At 38.4% G+C, this 21,543-nt stretch overlaps 1 protein-coding gene across 1 annotated transcript in view; it reads right to left on the bottom strand.

The window, feature by feature from the left end:
• LOC135218135 (uncharacterized) overlaps positions 1 to 10,022 on the bottom strand; it is a 44,101-nt gene extending 34,079 nt beyond the window's left edge. Inside the window, exon 1 of the mRNA XM_064254282.1 lies at positions 9,945 to 10,022. The gene's annotated coding sequence lies outside the window, so the exon portion shown is untranslated. The remainder of the gene's footprint in view (positions 1 to 9,944) is intronic.
• Between the last annotated feature and the right edge of the window lie 11,521 nt (positions 10,023 to 21,543).

Raw genomic sequence — 21,543 nt, 5'->3', positions numbered from 1 at the left:
ACAATCTTATAGTCAGGTGGGATATTGTAAAAAAAGTAGTAACAGGCAGCTCTTATTATAATGGCTTGAGAAGTGTGGTGCTTTAACCTGATGTGGATGAATTTCCTTGTCGTCATGGTGCATTTGTAGTCCTGTAGTACCCATAAGTTTCAGTTTTTAAATATTTTGAAGCAATTTCACATGCCCAGTCCCTTATGGATCGGACAAGCAGATATGACAATGAGAGATCTTTAAAAACCAATCTTTCTCTCTCTCCCGTTAGTTTTCTATGCTAAGATTTACACACAGAAGGTTACAAAACTGTCACAGTAGGTTAGAAATAGAAATAATACTGGTAGTCTTCTTAGGCACGAAGATATATAATTCAATTGTATTCGTCAACCGGTCGACCTCTTCTTGGAGCGTTTATTAACGAAAGTCTATTTTACGTTTTCCTCTGTGGAATACAATTGAACGACATATCTTCGTGTCTAAGACTACCAGTATTATTTCAAGCCAACAGTGACATTCTTCACAGCTTCTGTTTGTATCTCGTCGTAGAAAACTAACGGGAGAATAAAAGACTGTTCGGTTTTTAGAAATCTCTTATTGTCTTTTAAAGAGATATGCTAATTTGATTTGAATACGGATTTTTTTTACTTCTGTTTTATCTATAAGCCCCAAGCACTTGTATTCTAGGTTATGAGGCGGAATTCTTATAGACACTAGCTTCATAACACAACCTAATTGAAAAGAATATAGAATTTAGGTCAAGGGATAAGCGCTGGGGACTATGAGGTCATTCAGCGCTGAACCAATTGTTAGGAGGTACGGTGAAATGGAAGGTGTTGCAGCTATGGGCCGAAGGGACGATGCGAAGAACCTTGATTAATCCCTACAGTGCACCGCGTGAGGTGCACTGGCGGCATTATCTTCCTACGGGGACAACCTATTTGAAAACCGGACTCATTCGCTCATTGCCGCTGCGCATTTATAATACTTTAAACGAGTCTCTTGTCCACGTAAGGGGGTTAGTGCCGTCAGTGGACCTCATGCAGTGCACTGTAGGTATTACTTAAGGTTCTTTGCAGCGTGCCTTCGGCCCCTAGCAGCAACCACTTTCGTTCTTTTTACTGTACCTCCTTTCATACTCTTTTTCTTCATCTTACTTTCCACCCTCTCCTAATAGTATTTGATTCATAGGGCAACTACGAGGTTTTGCTCCCGTTACACCTTTCAAACCTTTTACTATCAATTTCCACTTCAACACTGAATGACCTCATAGGTCCCAGCGCTTTGCCTTTGGCCTAATTTCTATATTCAACTCAACAAGTCTCTTGTATTTCTTTTGACAAGGCCAAGACATCAGCCCAACTCGCGCTACCTTCTATTTTTACGTGGCTAGGAACCAATTGGTTATCTAGCAACGGGACCTGCAGCTTATTGTGGGATCCGAACCACATCATATCGAGAAATGAATTTCTATCCCCAGAAATAAATTCCTCTGATTCCGCGTTGGCTGGGCCGAGAATCGAACTTCGGACCACCGGATTGGTGGCCGAACGCGAAAACCACTCGACCAACCGTCCATGACATAAAACAGAGACAAAAATTAAGCCGTAAAGTTTTTCCTTTCCGTTTTTCTAGAGAAGCAAGTATGCTGGAATGGATACAGGGGTAACGTGTGGTATATAATGATCAAACACTATGTGAAAGGACATTTTTTGCACATAAAGGGCGAATCAACTGTTGCGTTTATGGGTTGTCGTGGAACATGCGCTACCTCATAAATACAAGAGCAAAAAAATAGTTAATTGCTGTAGCTGTAGCATACTAAAATAAACGCCCATTTGTCCAGTGCTCTTGTTACCTAGTAGAAAAAAAAGATAAAAAAGTAGACGTAGAATTTTTCAGTTTTTTCTGACTAGCCAATATTAAAATTCTTAGAGGACTTCTTCCCATACAATGGAAAGTTACTTTTATACCAAATGCATCATTACACGCACAGACATATAACAGCAATTCTATTTTAGATCCAATTCTTAAGAGTTGCCATGCTGTGTTCATTTATACTTGCTGCTTTTTGTCGTCATAAAAATGATAAAAAATTGTAAGCATTCAACCTAAAACAAATTTAAGGTTGATGTGTATTTTTTTGTCTTATTATTATAAAGATATATAAAGTTATTGCTGTACCTTCAGTTGCAGAAAATAATCATAAAATTATCACTGACCTTAAATTGATCAGTATATGGCTATAGAATGAAGTTCGTGAATCCAAAATAAAGATATTGCTGTACCTTCAGTTTCAGAAAGTAATTATAAAATTATCTCTAACCTTAAGGTGACAGTTATAGAATGAAGTTCGTGAATCCAAAATAAAGATATTGCTGTAGTTTCAGTTTCAGAAAGTAGCTATAAAATTATCACTGACCTTAAAGTGATAGCTATAGAATGAAGTTCGTGAATCGAAAATCAATAACGATATCATACCATTCAAAATGGAGGGAATCAGTGATTAAACCAACATTGCCGGCAAAAGCAGACTTTAAACTAGGTGATCATTCATCATGTTCCTCTGACTCCTTCATTGAATTGGTATGTAGTAAAGTTATTTGGGACACATGATTCATGGTTATCTGCCTTAGATAAGATGAAAGAATTTTTAGTCTGCTTGTGGAAAATTTACGTGAACAGTCATCCCTGAGGACGATGTGCAATTTGAACACCAAAAGTTCAAGCGGGAATGCAAAGCATAACCATCCGAAGGCAATTCTCTTTCTCTACCAATAATTTGCTCTCATTTTGTTCTAGTTATTAATTTGTTAATTTACTTTTTTCTTTTCTAATAACTGGTCTCTTCTTTCCGCTTTCCTATTACCTTCTGTTACTTCTTTCAAATGAACACCATATTTTTGGGTAGCTTAGATTTCAATGGTCCTTGAGGGCTTGTTCCAAATGAATATGGTTCATCTGAATAATAATAATAATAATAATAATAATAATAATAATAATAATAATAATAATAATAATAATAATAATAATAATAATAATAATTAAAAAATCCTCATAGTAGCACGAGTATTCAAATGGAGAAACGAATCCACAGTTATGTAAATGTACATATATTTCAGTTAAAAACAGCAAGGGGAACCGAACAGATTCCCGAAGCTATCTTTCCTGTTTTTAAACTGAAATATATGTACATTTACATAACTGTGGATTTGTTTCTACAATAATAATAATAATAATATAATAATAATAATAATAATAATAATAATAGATACAGCGCAGGAATAGTGGAATGGACGAAGGCAGAACTCCGCAGCATAGATCAGAAAACCAGGAAACAAATGACAATACACAAAGCACTACACCCAAGAGCAAATACGGACAGACTATACATAACACGAAAGGAAGGAGGGAGAGGACTACTAAGTATAGAGGACTGCGTCAAACATTGAAAACAGAGCACTGGGGCAATATCTGAAAACCAGTGAAGACGAGTGGCTAAAGAGTGCATGGGAAGAAGGACTAATAAAAGTAGACGAAGACCCAGAAATATACAGAGACGGAGAAAGACAGAGAGAACAGAGGACTGGCACAACAAACCAATGCACGGGCCCATACATGAGACAGACTAAAGAATAGCCAGCGATGACAATTGGCAATGGCTACAGAGGGGAGAGCTAAAGAAGGAACTGAAGGAATGATAACAGCGGCACAAGATCAGGCCCTAAGAACCAGATATGTTCAAAGTACGATAGACGGAAATAACATCTCTCCCATATGTAGGAAGTGCAATACGAAAAATGAAACCATAAACCACATAGCAAGTGAATGCCCGGCACTTGCACAGAACCAGTACAAAAAGAGGCATGATTCAGTGGCAAAAGCCCTCCACTGGAGCCTGTGCAAGAAACATCAGCTACCTTGCAGTAATAAGTGGTACGAGCACAACCTGAGGGAGTGATAGAAAACGATCAGGCAAAGATCCTCTGGACTATGGTATCAGAACGGATAGGGTGATACGTGCAAATAGACCAGACGTGACGTTGATTGACAAAATCAAGAAGAAAGTATCACTCATGATGTCGCAATACCATGGGACACCAGAGTTGAAGAAGAGAAAGAGAGGGAAAAAATGGATAAGTATCAAGATCTGAAAATAGAAATAAGAAGGATATGGGATATGCCAGTGGAAATCGTACCCATAATCATAGGAGCACTAGGCACGATCCCAAGATCCTGAAAAGGAATCTAGAAAAACTAGAGGCTGAAGTAGCTCCAGGTCTCATGCAGAAGTGTGTGATCCTAGAAACGGCACAATAGTAAGGACGAAAAGTGATGGACTCCTAAGGAGGCATGGATGCAACCCGGAACCCCACACTATAAATACCACCCAGTCGAAGTAGAGGACTGTGATAGAGCAAAAAAAAAAAAAAAAAAAAAAAAATAATAATAATAATAATAATAATAAATAGGGCTCATCTGAATAATAATAATAATAATACTAATAATAATAATAATAATAATAATAATAATAATAATAATAATAATAATAATAATAATAATAATAATAATAATAATAATGTGGCGCCGTGGAGGAGTGGGTTAGGTCGTCAATAGACTTAAGTCAAGTTAAGCAACATTGGGGCTGGTCATAGTAGGATGGGGGTGACCGCTCTCCTCGGCGTTGATTCCTTGGGAAAGGATCTTTACCATAATTTCCTCAGTCTACTCAGCTGTAAATGAGTACCTATCCCTGATAGGGTAGGGTCCAGCTATGGGTTAAATAGCAAAACTCAGCATGATGGAAAGAAATGAAGGAATAAACGACAACGACGTAAATGGAACCTCTGCAACAGAGGAGCTTCGTCCGGCAACCAGGTATTCACCCAATTGAAGGGGAAGATGGTCAGGTACTTGGAGGTCGTCATACCAGCAACTGATCCACCACAACGACAATAATCAACAGCCTGAGATTGGAGCTACAGAGGCAAAAAGGAAGAAATGGACAAGAGAAGAAAATAAGGAAATATGGAGATGCTACATCAGAAGCAACCCGACGGAGAGAGGATATAGAAGAAGATTGGTTCAACATCTGGAATGAGAGGGAATAAAACACCCCCAATCAGAGCAGAGGCTGGCAGACCAAGTAAGGACATAAAGAAAAAGAACTGGCTCTCCCCAACAGAAAGAGAAGAACTGGAAAGGGAAATGTCACACGACAACGAATTACACGAAGACGAACTGAGAGACGATGCCACAGAAGACGACAGGGACGATGAGGTATCAAACAACGACACACGAAGAAACACCGACGAAGTAACAGAGAGGACGGAATGGGTAGAAAAGATCAGACAATGGATGGAGCCAGATACAGAGAGAACAAAGATCCCCTCCATGAAAGCCTACAACACCAAGAAATTAAGGGAGAAAACAAGTGAGGTCAAATGAAATAATGGGCATAATACAGACCACCAGTATCACAGAAACAAATAACTTGACATATGCAGGAGCAAGATTAGTAGCAGAACTGATGGGGATTCGAACACCAACACCACCAGCACAACCAACCCAACAGAAACCAAATCATGGTGATGAGATCTGACTTGAGTAAACTGAAAGAGATGGCAGAAGAAAGGCTAAGAAGCAAGAAAAACAAGGGAGGAACTCAACGAGAAAATACAAATTACAAGAGAGGGACTAAACAGCACCATAGAAGAATCTTGTAAAACAGAGGCTTAAGGCCAAAGCACATAAGATCCAACGGTACATGAACAGGAATAAGGGATACCAACAGAACAAACTATTCGGAACCAACCAGAAAAGACTATACAGCCAACTAGGAGGGGAAGACAACCACCCAGAAATTCCTGAAGCCGAACCAAGTAAGAGACTGGGAAAACATATGGAGCAATCCGGTATCACACAACAAACATGCAACATGGCTCCAGGAAGTCAAGGAAGAAGAAACAGGGAGAATAAAACAAAGATTCACAGACATCACGACAGACACAGTCAGACACCAACTAAAGAAAATGCCAAACTGGAAAGCCCCAGGTCCCGATGAAGTCCATGGATACTGGCTCAAAAACTTCAAGGCCCTACACCCACGAATAGCAGAACAACTCCTGCATTGTATCTCAAACACCCCCAAGCACCCAAATGGATGACCACAGGAAGAACATCCTTAGTACAAAAAGACAAGAGTAAGGGAAATATAGCCAGTAACTACAGGCCTATCACTGCCTACCAATAATGTGGAAGTTACTAACAGGTATCATCAGTGAAAGGCTATACAACTACCTAGAGGAGACAAACACCATCCCCCACCAACAGAAAGGCTGCAGAAGGAAGTGTAGGGGCACAAAAGACCAGCTCCTGATAAGGGACCAAAAATGGTTAATGAAGAACAGTAGGAGAAGGAAAACCAACCTAAGCATGGCATGGATAGACTATAAGAAAGCCTTCGACATGATACCACACACATGGCTAATAGAATGCCTGAAAATATATGGGGCAGAGGAAAATACCATCAGCTTCCTCAAAAATACAATGCGCAACTGGAATACAATACTTACAAGCTCTGGAATAAGACTAGCAGAGGTTAATATCAGGAGAGGAATCTTCCAGGGCGACTCACTGTCCCCACTACTCTTTCGTAGTACTACAGAAGATGGATGCCGGGTACCAACTCAAGAAAAGAGGCAACAGAATGAACCATCTGATGTTCATGGACGACATCAAGCTGTATGGTAAGAGCATCAAGGAAATAGATACCCTAATCCAGACTGTAAGGATGTATCTGGGGACATCAGGATGGAGTTTGGAATAGTAAAAATGCGCCTTAGTCAACATACAAAAAGGCAAAGTAACGAGAACTGAAGGGATAAAGCTACCAGATGGGAGCAACATCAAACACATAGATGAGACAGGATACAAATACCTGGGAATAATGGAAGGAGGAGATATAAAACACCAAGAGATGAAGGACACGATCAGAAAGAATATATGCAGAGACTCAAGGCGATACTCAAGTCAAAACTCAACGCCGGAAATACGATAAAAGCCATAAACACATGGGCAGTGCCAGTAATCAGATACAGCGCAGGAATAGTCGAATGGACGAAGGCAGAACTCCGCAGCATAGATCAGAAAACCAGGAAACATATGACAATACACAAAGCACTACACCCAAGAGCAAATACGGCAGACTATACATAACACGAAAGGAAGGAGGGAGAGGACTACTAAGTATAGAGGACTGCGTTAACATCGAAAACAGAGCACTGGGGCAATATCTAAAAACCAGTGAAGACGAGTGGCTAAAGAGTGCATGGGAAGAAGGACTAATAAAAGTAGACGAAGACCCAGAAATATACAGAGACAGGAGAAAGACAGAAAGAACAGAGGACTGGCACAACAAACCAATGCACGGACAATACATGAGACAGACTAAAGAACTAGCCAGCGATGACAATTGGCAATGGCTACAGAGGGGAGAGCTAAAGAAGGAAACTGAAGGAATGATAACAGCGGCACAAGATCAGGCCCTAAGAACCAGATATGTTCAAAGTACGATAGACGGAAATAACATCTCTCCCATATGTAGGAAGTGCAATACGAAAAATTAAACCATAAACCACATAGCAAGTGAATGCCCGGCACTTGCACAGAACCAGTACAAAAAGAGGCATGATTCAGTGGCAAAAGCCCTCCACTGGAGCCTGTGCAAGAAACATCAGCTACCTTGCAGTAATAAGTGGTACGAGCACCAACCTGAGGGAGTGATAGAAAAACGATCAGGCAAAGATCCTCTTGGGACTATGGTATCAGAACGGATAGGGTGATACGTGCAAACAGACCAGACGTGACGTTGATTGACAAAGTCAAGAAGAAAGTATCACTCATTGATGTCGCAATACCATGGGACACCAGAGTTGAAGAGAAAGAGAGGGAAAAAATGGATAAGTATCAAGATCTGAAAATAGAAATAAGAAGGATATGGGATATGCCAGTGGAAATCGTACCCATAATCATAGGAGCACTAGGCACGATCCCAGATCCCTGAAAAGGAATCTAGAAAAACTAGAGGCTGAAGTAGCTCCAGGACTCATGCAGAAGATGTGATCCTAGAAACGGCACACATAGTAAGAAGAGTGATGGACTCCTAAGGAGGCAGGATGCAACCCGGAACCCCACACTATAAATACCACCCAGTCGAATTGGAGGACTGTGATAGAGCAAAAAAAAAAAAAATAATAATAATAATAATAATGTCTACCAAAGATAATAGACCCGTGCTTGATTTGTAAAGCTCATCAGCATAAATTTAGGTTTGATTAGTCTACCTCCACAGCTTGTCTTGTAGTGAAAGAAGTGTGTTAAATTACGGTGATTTTGGCTTATCGGGATATTCCTGCTTTACTGAAATGAGAAAACCCTTCGATAGAGCAAACCGCTAAAAGAGAGAGACTGACGGATCCTCAGACACCAAACATAAATTTCAGTTAAAATTCTGGTGGAGTGAAATTCCAAAAAACAACGTCGAAGTCCTTGCTATTTGTGACGCCCTAAGGCTTCGAGGATGGTTATGGTGGCTTTTATCCGGCTTACTTTTTTTAATATTTACAGTGAAGAACTTTTACTCTTAAATAGAATTCTTAACATGAGATATGACTGCTGTCATGGAATTAGTCCTCCCAGCATTATAGAGCATTGTGATGAAATTGTCCTATTATCTTTTTCCGCTTTCATTAACATTTCTAATCAATCAAGTTCTCTTCTTAGCAGCTGATTTATGGCTGTATATTGAGAGTGAGAAAACAAAATGCATGTTGTTTGGTTCCAGTAATGAAAAAGGATATTTCTCTGAGTCCCTTCATGCTAGAGAAGGAACGTATTCAGTTCGTAACGTCCTTTAAGTACCTAGGATTTATAATTCATGGTAATTCAAGGAATACTCAAGGCAACGATCGTATTCGATGTCAATTTTACATCGAATTCAACCGTTTGTCGAGACAATATCATTTCGCTGACCAAGAAGTAGGTGTCATTCTGTTGGAACAATATTGTTGACAAATGCTTATTACCGAATGTTTGGAACGGTGATCATAAATCTTCTGGTCCCTCTAAACAGTTTCTAATAGGTTACCGTTTTTTTGCAATATTTATGTAATGGAAATTAAAATTTCTGTACGTTTGAGGTCTGAAAGTACTCGGTTGGGATTTTCTTAGGAAAGCGCTAACATTTCAAGCTGTCATTTTTTTTTTTTTTTATAGGGATTTATATGATATTTCTAGGAATATTTTAAATATAGATCCGCTACTTGGAACTCATGAATATGGCATGTCGAGTAGAATTGCTCAAATGAAATATAACAAATCCCAGTTGCGTGTCACTTAGGACTGATTTTTAAACCTGTGTATAAAATTTTCATGTCTGCTTGGTGGCTAGTGCTAATGGCGTCTGATTAATTAATATCAGTTTCATTCTATATTCCCTCCAGCAGTTCAATGGGTTTTAAAACATTTCGCGTAATTATTACTTATCTGAATTACTTATTCTATTTTGGTTATATTTGTATGATGGATATTGTATATCTATCACCATAGACATATTTGTTATCTATATTGTTATCAGTTTTAATTGGTTCTGTGTAGTATTACGTACCACTACGTACCACTGATATGAAATTAAGTTTACTAATGCTACCAATATTACAACTACTACTGCTACTACTACTACTACTACTACTACTACTACTACTACCACCACGTCCTCTGTTCATTCATAGAGTAAGGCCTCTGAAATATGTGACAAAGGAATAACATACAAGACTTGTTTTAAGCTGGTGCCCTTTCGTTTCCTGCATCGAAATAACAACAATTAGAAAATGTAACGTGTTCTTAAGTTGTAAACCAACCAGTAAAGACAAATGACTCAAAACAAAACTTACTTCAGGTCTGCAATCCTCCGTCCTCCGGAGGCGAGCGGTAGAGTTCACCCCTCGAAGTCTTCCACTAGAATGAGCGACTCTCTCGGTCCTGACGTCAACAGTGAATGTGAGTGGTTTCTCGCCCTGTCATTTACTAGGAAGATCGCTCCCCGATGACATTTGATGGATAGACTTAGTTATTCAGTTCAGGAATGACTTATCTGCGATTGATAGAATTTGTTCTTAGGGACGAGCGTCTTTGGTTTCACTGGTTTTAAAGGGCGGCCCTTAATCTGGTTGGGGAGGAGGACATGATCGTTTTATATTATCAAAAATTTTTGTTTTTTCTAGGACAGTTAAAATTCACCTTAAAGACTTTTGGAATTTACGTTTTTAAGGCATTTTAGGATTCATAATTTTAATGCCTTTTTGGATTTATAATTCTAAGGACTTTTTTTTTTTTTTTTTTTATTCTAAGACATTTTGGCATTCATAATTTTAAGGCCGTTTAGAATTTAGAATTTTAAAGTCTTTTTGGATTTATGATTTTATAGCTTTTGGGGATTTATTATTTTAAGGACTTTTGTGATTTATAAATTTAAGTATTTTGTTTAAATTTTAAGACCTTTAGGGATTTATGATTTTAAGGGCTTTTGGTATTTATGATTTTAAGGATTTGTAATATTAAGGCCTTTTGGATTTATCATTTCAAAGTCTTTTAGGATTTATAATTTTAAGGCCTTTTTGTGTTTAAATTTTAATGCCTTTTGGGATTTATGCTTTTAAGGCCTTTTGGGATTGATGGTTTTAAGGTTTTTTGGGGGATTTATACTTATAAGGCATTTTGGTATTCACAATTTTAAGGCCGTTTGAGATTGATCAAATTAAGGCTTTTTTTGGTGTTTATAACGTCAAGACCTTCTGGTACTCATAATTTTAAGGCTTTATGGGATTTATAATTTATGGCTTTTTTGGGGATTTATGATTTTAAGGCCTTTTTGGATATATCATTTTTAGACCTTTTGGTATTTATGATTTTAAAGCCTTTTGGGATATAACTTAAGACGTTTTGGGATATATAATTTTAAGTCCTTTTGGGATTTATCATTTTATGACCTTTTGGTATTTATGATTTAAGGCCTTTGGGATTTATAATTTTATGGCCTTTTTCGGTTTATAATTTTAAGACCTTTTGGATTTATCACTTTAGGGTCTTTTTGGATTTATAATTTTAATGCCTTTGAATTTATAACTTTAAGGCCTATTTGGATTTATGATTTTAAGGCTTTTTGGATGTAGGATTTTAAGGCCTTTTGGGATTTCTAATTGTAAGGCCTTTAGGATTTATAACTATAAGGACATTTGGGATTTATAATTCTAAGTCTTTTTGGATTTAAAGTTAAGCTTTCTTTCCAGAAGAAACGACAAAGAAAAAAAAAGAAACTAGCGTTGATATCGGGTACAAAGTAAAAATTATGGTTGCAACAACTTTAAAAGCAGAAGAAACTGAAGATGTTGTGCAACATTTTGCTTGATTAACCTCCCATTTGCATTGACTGCCTTACTTCTAATTTACACTCATCTGTCCTCTTAAAGAAAACGTTATCAATCTAATAATCATCCTGGTCTAAATGAATCATTTCCATTCACGAACGCCATATGAAGATGTCCCGTCAAACCATATCCCTTCGGTATGTGTAAGGACAAGGCAGGGCCACGGATACAACTGGCTCGTCAATAAAGGCTACAATAGACTCGTCAATAAGGCAATAATTCATGTAGCAGGGATAAGTACTTAAACACATACCATATATATACCAGTGGTTCTTAACCTTTAATAAAAAGGTTAAGAACTCCCCTCTAAGAGTTGGTCCTTTCTTTCACGCCCCCCTTGCATCTATGAGTAAAATTCTCACCCACATTTAAAGGAAAAAAATGGGTTTCGAGGCATAGGAAGGGAGGTCAATAATTACAAAACATTGTCAGCCCAACGAGCCTAACTAGAGCAGTAGACTCTAGGAAAGTAAAGTTATAAAGCGAGACTTTTGCGTTTTTTCATAACCTTCTGAATATTAGTTCCTCACTCTTTTTAAGAGAATAACGAATATAATTAAGATTTTTTTTTAATTTCTCCCTAGGGCTCGCGACTCCCCTGTAAATTGCTGACGAGCGCACCGCCTGACCTCCCCCCCCCCACCCCCCCCCCCCCCCCCCCCCACCCCCCCCCCCCCCCCCCCCCCCCCCCCCCCCCCCCACAGGTTAAGAACCACTGCCATATAAAGAGCATTTTATCCTATTTGACGTTTCGCTACATTAACGTGTAGCATTTGCAAACTATGAAAAAGGAGAAACAAGTTGAAGTCAGAAATTTATAATTCAGATCTGTGTATAAATGCATAAGAAAATATATTAACAGTATGAAAATGATTAAGAGTGATAAAAGCATTAATCTTACCTGTCTTTTATCCATGCGTAATAAATGCAAAGATGAACAAGGCGTGATCCGACCTCCGGCTTACTCGGGACTCGTGCAAGATTTTTCTGTCACGCACAAGTTGTAGTAAACATTATATTCCTCACTTTTAAACGTAAATTAAAATGTGCTAAAATCTACGGTCAAATAGAGCCTTGTTTCACCAACGGAAATTAAAATACATACTCTATACTTTAATAGAAATAATTTTTCTGTACTGTTTAACAAGCATATTATTTATTTTTTGCATTTTCATTGTAACACATAAATCATAAATATTCTATCCTAAAATTCCTGCGTCTTCAACTCAACGTGAAACACCCTTTTCAGACCTTTTTAGGTTCTTCCATAGATCTTTCCAACACACCCAAAAAGAACAACAACAACACAACAACAACAACAAAGTAGGTTGAAAAGTTACTTCCCAAGTAAGCGAAAATTATTATGTGGACATAGCTTCGTGTCTGGTATGTTATCAACTATTGTTCCCTGTACTAGAAAAAAAAAAAATTTATTGCTGAAGACTGTCAGTTATTTAGAAAAACTAAATTCTCTAGAGCGAATTCCATCAATTAGTGCGCCCGCCGCCCACGCCTCAACCCCCCCCGGGAAAACAAGACTCATATGAACAATTTTGGCTACGTTATGTGATTGTTTTTTTTTTTTATGTAAAGAAAAAAAACGTTTATGATGATCGCTTCCTCCGTCCTCTCGAGGATAATGTCACGAAGAACCGCAGTATGGATTGTTCCTGCGTGTTCCAGAACATGAACACTTTCATAAGCGTGAAGACTTATTTCCTTGCGCCTTTCGCTTTCCCTTTTAGATCAATAAAACATCGCCACTTCACGGAGGAGCTACAGCAAGTTCTCTATCATTTTGCCAACAATGCTCTTCTGTCTAATGTTTTTCCACGTGACTGAATCTTTTTTTTTTTTCTTCTTCTTTTTTTGTCACATGAAAATCATGCCATACTCACAGGTTGAAATAGCTGGCTCTCTCCGGTCGTTTTCATATTAATATCTACTGACATACCTATTCGTTCTGGTCATGTCAGTAGAAAAAAAATGAAAGAATCGAAAGAAATGTTATAAAATTACTTTCGCGGTATTTCCAGGAGCTTCCAATGTAGAGTAATGGCATTATAATTACCATTCTGAAACACCAACTCATTGACGCATGCTTTTAACCTTATGTGAACGAGTAGTAATGGCACGTTTAAACAATGAAACTATGACTGCCTTGAATAAATTCCAACTTGTGATTCTTTACGGCAAAATATCAACTGATTCGAATGACAGAGTGCCGTTTAGTTTTTAGCTTTACTATTTTCCATTCCATTACATTACCATGGTTAAAGTGGGTAACCCCCACTGTTTGATTGTTAGTTTTAAGCGGTACTACGTGTAATGAAAGTCATTGCAGGAAGAAAAAGGCCTTCCTCAGTTCAGCCTAAAGCATTGTTCGTACCAAAATACTGTTATCGTAAGGAAACGGTATAAAAAGAGGATTATTCGTTCCTATAAAAATTACGTTTCACATATCTAGCCACGTGTACTACGCACGTTTAATCCGTGCGTGCTTCAAGGAATATTTTTTTTTAACCTACTTCAGCCCTATCAAGTATTGGATATACAGAGGCAATAAATAAATTACGAATCATTTCCTTCCCCACTCAGGTACTCGTACTCGTTTCAAGAATACGCTTGAAACCCAAAGCTTTCATTAAGATTTTATTTATTCCACTTTGATCTCTGACAAGATCTATTATCGTCGAAAACGACGACGATTCCATGAATTCTAAGCGCTTTATTGAATACCTTGGGATCCTCCGTTGAGGGGTAGTGCCGTCAGAGCACCTCACACTTTACGTTGTAAGTATGACCGAAGGTCCTTTGCAGCGTCCCTTCAGCCCCTAGCTGCGGCGCCTTTCTTTTATTTTACTACACCTCCTTTCAAATTCCCTTCTTTCCGTCTTTTATTTCATTGTGCAACTGCTTTGAGGTTTTCTTCCTGTTACACCTCTCAAACCCTTCTACTTTAAATTTCCCTTCAGGGCTAAATGGCCTCGTAGGGTCGCTGTTGTCGTTTTAGATTAAGCTGGCCTTATGCCAGCGCGGGGTCTTGCTCATAGAGCAACCCGTAGGTCCCAGCGCTTCGCCTTTGGCCTAAATTTTGTATTGCAGCTCGAGTGCCTTGGCATCAGCGCCTGTGGTATCAGACAAACTTTCCTTCGTTTCAACCTCCTTTTTTTTTCATTTATTTTCGTCGTTGTTAATGTCACTGTAGTTGTGTTTTATGACAACAGAAGCCATCAGGCAATCAGGCTAGTAGAAAAAGTTAAGTTAACTATGTGTAAGTTTTAGGCAAATAAAAATATATATCTGGGTGTACATTTGCAATTGAAAGGTGTTTTGATAATTTACTGTACGCAAATTACACCGTTAATATTCGAAATAGGATATTATTTAAAGCCCGGGAAGCAGTGTTACCATGCGCAAATACCACAGGCGGATGGACAGATGGAAAAAACAGAGTATATACTCGTATCTTAGTTTTACCAGACCACTGAGCTGATTATTTTTACGTGGCTAGGAACCAAATGGTCACCTAGCAACGGGACCTACAGTTTATTGTGGGATCCGAACCATACTATACCGAGAAATGAATTTCTATCACCAAAAATAAATTCCTCTGATTCCGCGTTGGCCGATCCGGTATTCGAACTTCGGACCACCGGAATGGCAGCCGAGCGCGTAAACCACTCGTCCAGCGAGGAATTCAGGCTAGTAGAGACATTAGGAGAAAATGCAAAAGACTGCAAACCAATAGCAGCATCAAGAGACGGATCTGGTTTCCGGAGATTGCAAAAAATAATAATAATAATAATAAATAAATGAATAAATAAATAAATACATTGAACTAAAGAACGAAGCTAAAAATGTCACTATATTCTGCCACGAATAAATGTCGTACTCCACAACAATAAACAAGAAAAAAAAATGCGCCGAAGAAACGCGTTTTCTGTACAGCGTATAATGCTGTAGGAAACTCTCAGCCACGTCCCATGAAACTCTCAGCCGCGGCCCATGAAACTTTGACCCACAGTGGTGACCTATGTTGTTTGCACCCATAGCAGTACCAGACGCACGGTCATGCCTAATTTTAACCTTAAAGAAAAATAAAACTACCGAGGCTAGACGGCTGCAATTTGGTACGCTTGATAATTCAACATACTAATTTGCAGCCCTCTAGCCTCAGTAGCATTTATGATCTGAGGGCGGACGGACAGACAAAAAGCCATTTAAGTAGTTTTCTTGTACAAAAGACTAAAATGAACAATTAGAACTCAGTGAAACTATTCAGCGTAATTAAGCCATCATTCCTATCAGGCAACATTATTTCTTCCGAAAAATGAAGCTACTTCAGCTGGAGAAAGAACAGCACCGATGTGTGGAGAGAGAGAGAGAGAGAGAGAGATAGGAGAGAGAAGAGGAAGGAATGAAGAGGAGGGAAGGGGGGAGAGGAGAGAGGAGATAAGAAGAGAGAGAGAGAGAGAGAGGTTAAACGTCTTCAGAATGTACGCAGGTAAATGTTCATGACACGCTACATGGAACCCAATATCGTAGATTCTTAATGAGCACGGTCCACGGTAAGACCTCTCCTTATATCTTCCCCCGGACACGTTACCTCATTAATATGAGATGAACGAGCTCCGTGACCGAACCAGTAATCCTGAAGGATTCTTCATCAGCCTTATTAATTAAAGAGAACAAAAGACGACACAGACGACACAAAGAATGTAACGAGAATAAATTGGGAAAAGATCATTTTAATGACAAGGGAAAACAAGTTGAAACTTCGGCGCGATCGAGTTTTCTGTATGAGCCGCAGTCCATGAAGCTTTCAGCCACAGCCCAGTGGTGGCCTGTCCTATAGCATTGCCAGACTTGAGATTATGGCTAACTTTAACCTGAAATAAAATACGAAACTGCTGAAGCTAGAGGGCTGCGATTTGGTATGTTTGATGATTTGAGGATAGATGATCAACATACCGATTTGCAGCCCTCTAGCTTCAGTAGGTTTTAAGATCTGAGGGCGGACAGAAGTGCGGACGGACAGACAAATACCCCTCTCAGTAGTTTTCCTTTACAGAAAACTAAAAAACGAGAAAAAAAAATATAACCTGAAACTACCAATTCAATTAGGTTTTAAAACATTCTGAGTGATGGGTAAAATACTGTAAGGGCTTATTGGGACTGATCAGTATTTTAATACAGCCATTGTTATTATAATAATTATTATTCAGAAGATAAACCCTATTCATATGGAACAATCCCACGGGGGTCGTTGACTTGAAATTCAAGCTCCCAAAGAATATGGTGCTCGTTTGCAAGGAATCACAGATGATAATTCAAGTTTCCAAAGAATATGGTGCTCGTTTGAAAGGAATCACAGAAGATAATTCAAGCTTCCAAAGAATATGGTGCTCGTTTGAAAGGAATCACAGATGATAATTCAAGCTCCCAAAGAATATGGTGACTCGTTTGCAAGGAATCACAGATGATAATTCAACTTTCCAAAGAATATGGTGCTCGATTTGAAAGGAATCCACAGAAGAATAATTTCAAGTTCCAAAGAATATGGTGCTCGTTTGAAAGGAATCACAGAAGATAATTCAAGCTTCCAAAGAATATGGTGCTCGTTTGAAAGGAATCACAGATGATAATTCAACTTTCCAAAGAATATGGTGCTCGTTTGAAAGGAATCACAGAAGATATTAGGAAGTGCAGAAAGAAGAACTCAGTTATTAGAAAAAAAAAGGGTAATCCGAGAAACAGATAGGTAAAAATGTAAATAAATTCTGAATTACTGTAGGTGAATTGTGTCAGGTAGTCATGCATCGCAACTTCGCTTGAACTTTTAAGGTTCTGTCACAAAAACTGATCATATCTTAACACGGTTTCAGGCGTTTGTTTGTAATAAGAGAAATGTTATACAGAAAGATCCACACGAATTCCGTTCAGCTTCATGAAAAGGGAACCCCACCCCACCCCCCCCAAAAAAAATGAGAAAATACTATCACCATTATGAAAGGACAATATCACGATAATAGTTCTTGTCTGTTGCCCAAAGTAATTAACTCTGGGGTCATAATTTCTATTAGGATCTCTGGAAGAAAAACGCCTCAATAAAAAGGGGAAAAAATTGGACTACTTGTATGTGATACGCAATGTCATGATTGCTTTGTGATAGATCATAAAAAAGGAATTATAGCTCTTTTCAGAGTATTTTATCTTGTCTGTTCTTTTTGTTCTTAACTTTAATATCATATTATATATATATATATATTTATATATATATATATATATATATATATACTATTATATTATATATTTATATATATATTAATATATGATATATATATATATATTTATATATAATATATATATATATATATATATTATATATATATTAGTTATTACTTTTGAATTCACAAACATATTCGTTAATGAAAACTGCAAAATCCGACAAGGCCCAAACATATAAATATAAGATATAAAAAAAATTAATGACAAACAAATACTTAGCATCGTAATTTTATGCCAAATATATTAAAGTATAAGAAGCAAAACTCCGAAGAACTAATTACCATAAACAATCAACAGGCGCAACGTAAACCATTCATATAACCTGGTTAGAGTCACACACGACACTTACGTGTACGAGCATTCGTGCGGGTAGTAAATGATGAAAAAAAAAGAGAGATAAAAGGTGAATGACTTCTAGTTATGGTGGAGCGGATAACCAAAAAATCGTGCACTTTGGGGTAGGAGTGTAAAGGTCAAGAACAATATGATCTCTTTGTCAAGGAGAGCTTTGTTGAGAGATCCAAACCCATAACTGAGCTAATTCATGAGAATAAACTACCACTCCTCTCCATAAAGAAACAAAAGCCAGAGCAAACATCACAGGTGGTAACATTGAAAGATGACTGTGTACTATTTTCGAGGTTATATATAGCTAGCTTGTCAGTCCCGAGAAGGCAAGCTTGAGGACTTTTTCAAGCATGAGAATCAGCCTTATCCCACTTAAACAGATGCTGAACGAATGGCGGTTTGGGCCAGACCATGAAGGAGCCTACAATACGCACATCTCTCCCCGGCTCCGTTTGGGAAGGGAAGAATCTATAATAGTACTAATGCACCGTTTCTTCTCGTGGCGTGCAGCAGCGGACGAGTTGACGTCCTTAATTATGTAAACAAGGTGAAATAGGATCTAGAACAAGGTTGACCTTTTATCTGTTCTTGAGGAACCCTCAGCATCAACCCCAGATGTGAGTGCATTGGTGACTGATGGAGCTATGATAGTTCAGATGCTATCACCAAAGCCTCCAAAACCTTCCAAGACTACACTGATAATGCGTTTGTCCCACATATACTAAACCATCTGGAAAACTTGAACAGACTGGATATAGAGTAGGATACCTATGCACTTAACAGCTTGAAGGCTGCCACCAGAGAAAGAAGATACAAAGGTGTACGTAGAAGGATCACTCTGAGCTCTCCTGTGCTAGGGTACTGGCTAAGCTCCCTTAAAGCTGATGAGAACAACACGAAGTATTCCATCTGCTCACAGAACAAGTCACTTCCCTAGTAGTAAAAATAAGATCAACAGCACATATGACAAGCAAGTGCTGACTGCATGTGTCTGATGCAGCCAGCAAGGGGCATCAAAGAATAACTGTCAGAACTGCTGACGCTGATTTTGTTTTCATCATTGTGTCCAGTTTCCACAAGATACCCTACCCTGTCAGAAGAATGGGTATCCTTTGGGGTCAGAAAGCATCACAGATATATTGCAGTGCATGAAATAGCTGGTACTTTGGGTCCCTCAAAAGCAAACTGATTGGCAGTCTTCCGCGCCTTTATCTGCTGTGACATTACCTCATTCTTGCTGGTAAGAGCAAATTACGTGTCTGGGACGCATGGAATGTATTTGATGGGTAACAGATGCATTTCTGACGTCAGCAGAAGCTCCAGCAGCAGAGATTCCAGACAACATAATGAGCCTCCTGGAACAGTTTGTGGCACTCTGGAACGACTGAATGGGTGGGCTATCCAAAGTCAATGCAGTCAGGCAGCATCTGTTCGTAAGGAAGTCCAGGGATTTGGAGCATATATCCCCAACACAAACAGCCGTCAAGCAACACACATTGCGAGCAGCGTATCAAGGAGGCCATGTGTGAGGACAGGTGCTTCAAAAGGATCCTGAATTACCAGATCCTGCAGATTGGGGTTGGAAAAAGCAAAGTGGACAAACCTTCGTCAAGCTCAAGAAAGCTGCTATGAACTTATACATTGCAAATACAAGAGAGCATGTGCACCTACCTGCAAATGCTACATAAATGGCTTGAAGTGCACAGCTCTTTGTATTTGTGAAGGACAATGCTTCTAGAAGTGACTCATTTTGTCTCAGTTGCAGTTGTAATGATTATGCATATACATTTTGAATTTTTGTAAACTGGAAGCTCATTGTGGATATTGTCTGCAATATAGTCTAGTAGATTAGGAAAAAATCATGCACTTTTTGAACAGATTATCAAAATTTGGCTCCTAGAAGACTTTTTGATGCTCTTTCTAATAAGATGAGGAGACAAGTGATCTGAGCACTCCATGACCCCAAAAAGTGACATTTTTCAAAATGGCCGCCTAAAATAGACCTATGCCTATAACTTCTGTTGTAAGTCAGGTAGAAACAAGATTTTAGTAGCTTTAACTATATTGATCAATGTGTCCTATCACGTGCTGCTACCAGAAGTCCAACATGTGTGGCATTCATCTTGGAAATTCAAGATGGCTGCCCTGAAGTTACCTTTATGTATAAATTCGTTGGTAGGAGAGACGGAAATATGATCTTGGTGTCCAAACCTGTGTTCTAATGTATGACCTGTCTTCCAGGTAACTCAAAAATTAAATATATGTGGCAGCCATTTTGAAAATTCAATATGGCTGCCTCCAAATTAAACTTTTGTGCATACATTGATGATAGATACTTCATGGTTTTGCATGATTTCCTGAGTAAACCATATAGAAGGGTGGTGCTTTATGTTTTCAGGTGTGTCATCCATCTCTTTGTCTTATATCCTGTCTGTATATCCATATGTCCTTCTGACTGGCTGTCTGTCTGTCTATCTGTTTTTGTATATGTCTTTCAATCTGTTTAAACATCTAATTCCTGTTTCATTTTATTTCAGGTGCATAAATATCAAATACAATTATATAGCCAAACCTTCATGAAGCAATCGTCCTGAATGTTGTACATACATGTATATAGACTAGTGGTGGTGGTAGTTGTAGTTGCTAACAGTTTAACCATAGAAAATGTCTGAAATGTGCATGCAAGTAGATCCAGTGGAAGGAGCTGCCATGCAGAAAACTGCTAAACCCTCAACAGATTGGACATTATGTATTTTATGCCAGGTTATGAAACCAAATGAGAAACTTAAACTCCCAGGTGGTAAAACACAACGAAGAGACAGTGAATGTAGTTACAAAAGGTTAGCAGAAAATATATATGAATTTGAACAACTTGGATGTGTTCCATTGGACATCGACATTAAAAGACTGGACAATGGCAAAGGAATTGAAGCAACGCTACAAGAAAATGATGCCAAGTTTCACAAGTCATGTGAAGGCCTTTTCAACAACCAGAAGCTACAGAGGGCTAAAGAAAAGAAAGCAAAGCAGGAGGTTGGCTGTCAACCAAGCCCAGCAAAAAAGAAGCTTAGATTAAGCAGTGACAGCATGCCAAAAGCAGAGTTATGCTTCTTCTGTGAGAAAGATGAGAGTGAAGCACCTTTGATCAAAGCAATGTCACTAAATGTTGATCGCAGAGTCCGAGAGTATGCTCATATACTACAAGACAGAAAACTTTTCGGCAAACTTTCTGCTGGAGATTTGCCAGCTCGTGATGCTGTTTATCACCACAAATGCATGACAGATTTGTACAACAAAGTTAGGGAAAGAAGAATATTGATGACAGTGGAACAAATGATGCTTTCAACACTGGGCTAGTTCTAAGTGAATTGGTTTCACACATAGAAGAACAGAGAGGTGAATCACTTCCAGTATTTAAACTTGCAGA

The sequence above is a fragment of the Macrobrachium nipponense genome, chromosome 9 (assembly GCF_015104395.2).
Source record: "Macrobrachium nipponense isolate FS-2020 chromosome 9, ASM1510439v2, whole genome shotgun sequence".
Lineage (NCBI taxonomy): Eukaryota > Metazoa > Arthropoda > Malacostraca > Decapoda > Palaemonidae > Macrobrachium > Macrobrachium nipponense.
This window is presented reverse-complemented; position numbering and strand designations above follow the sequence as displayed.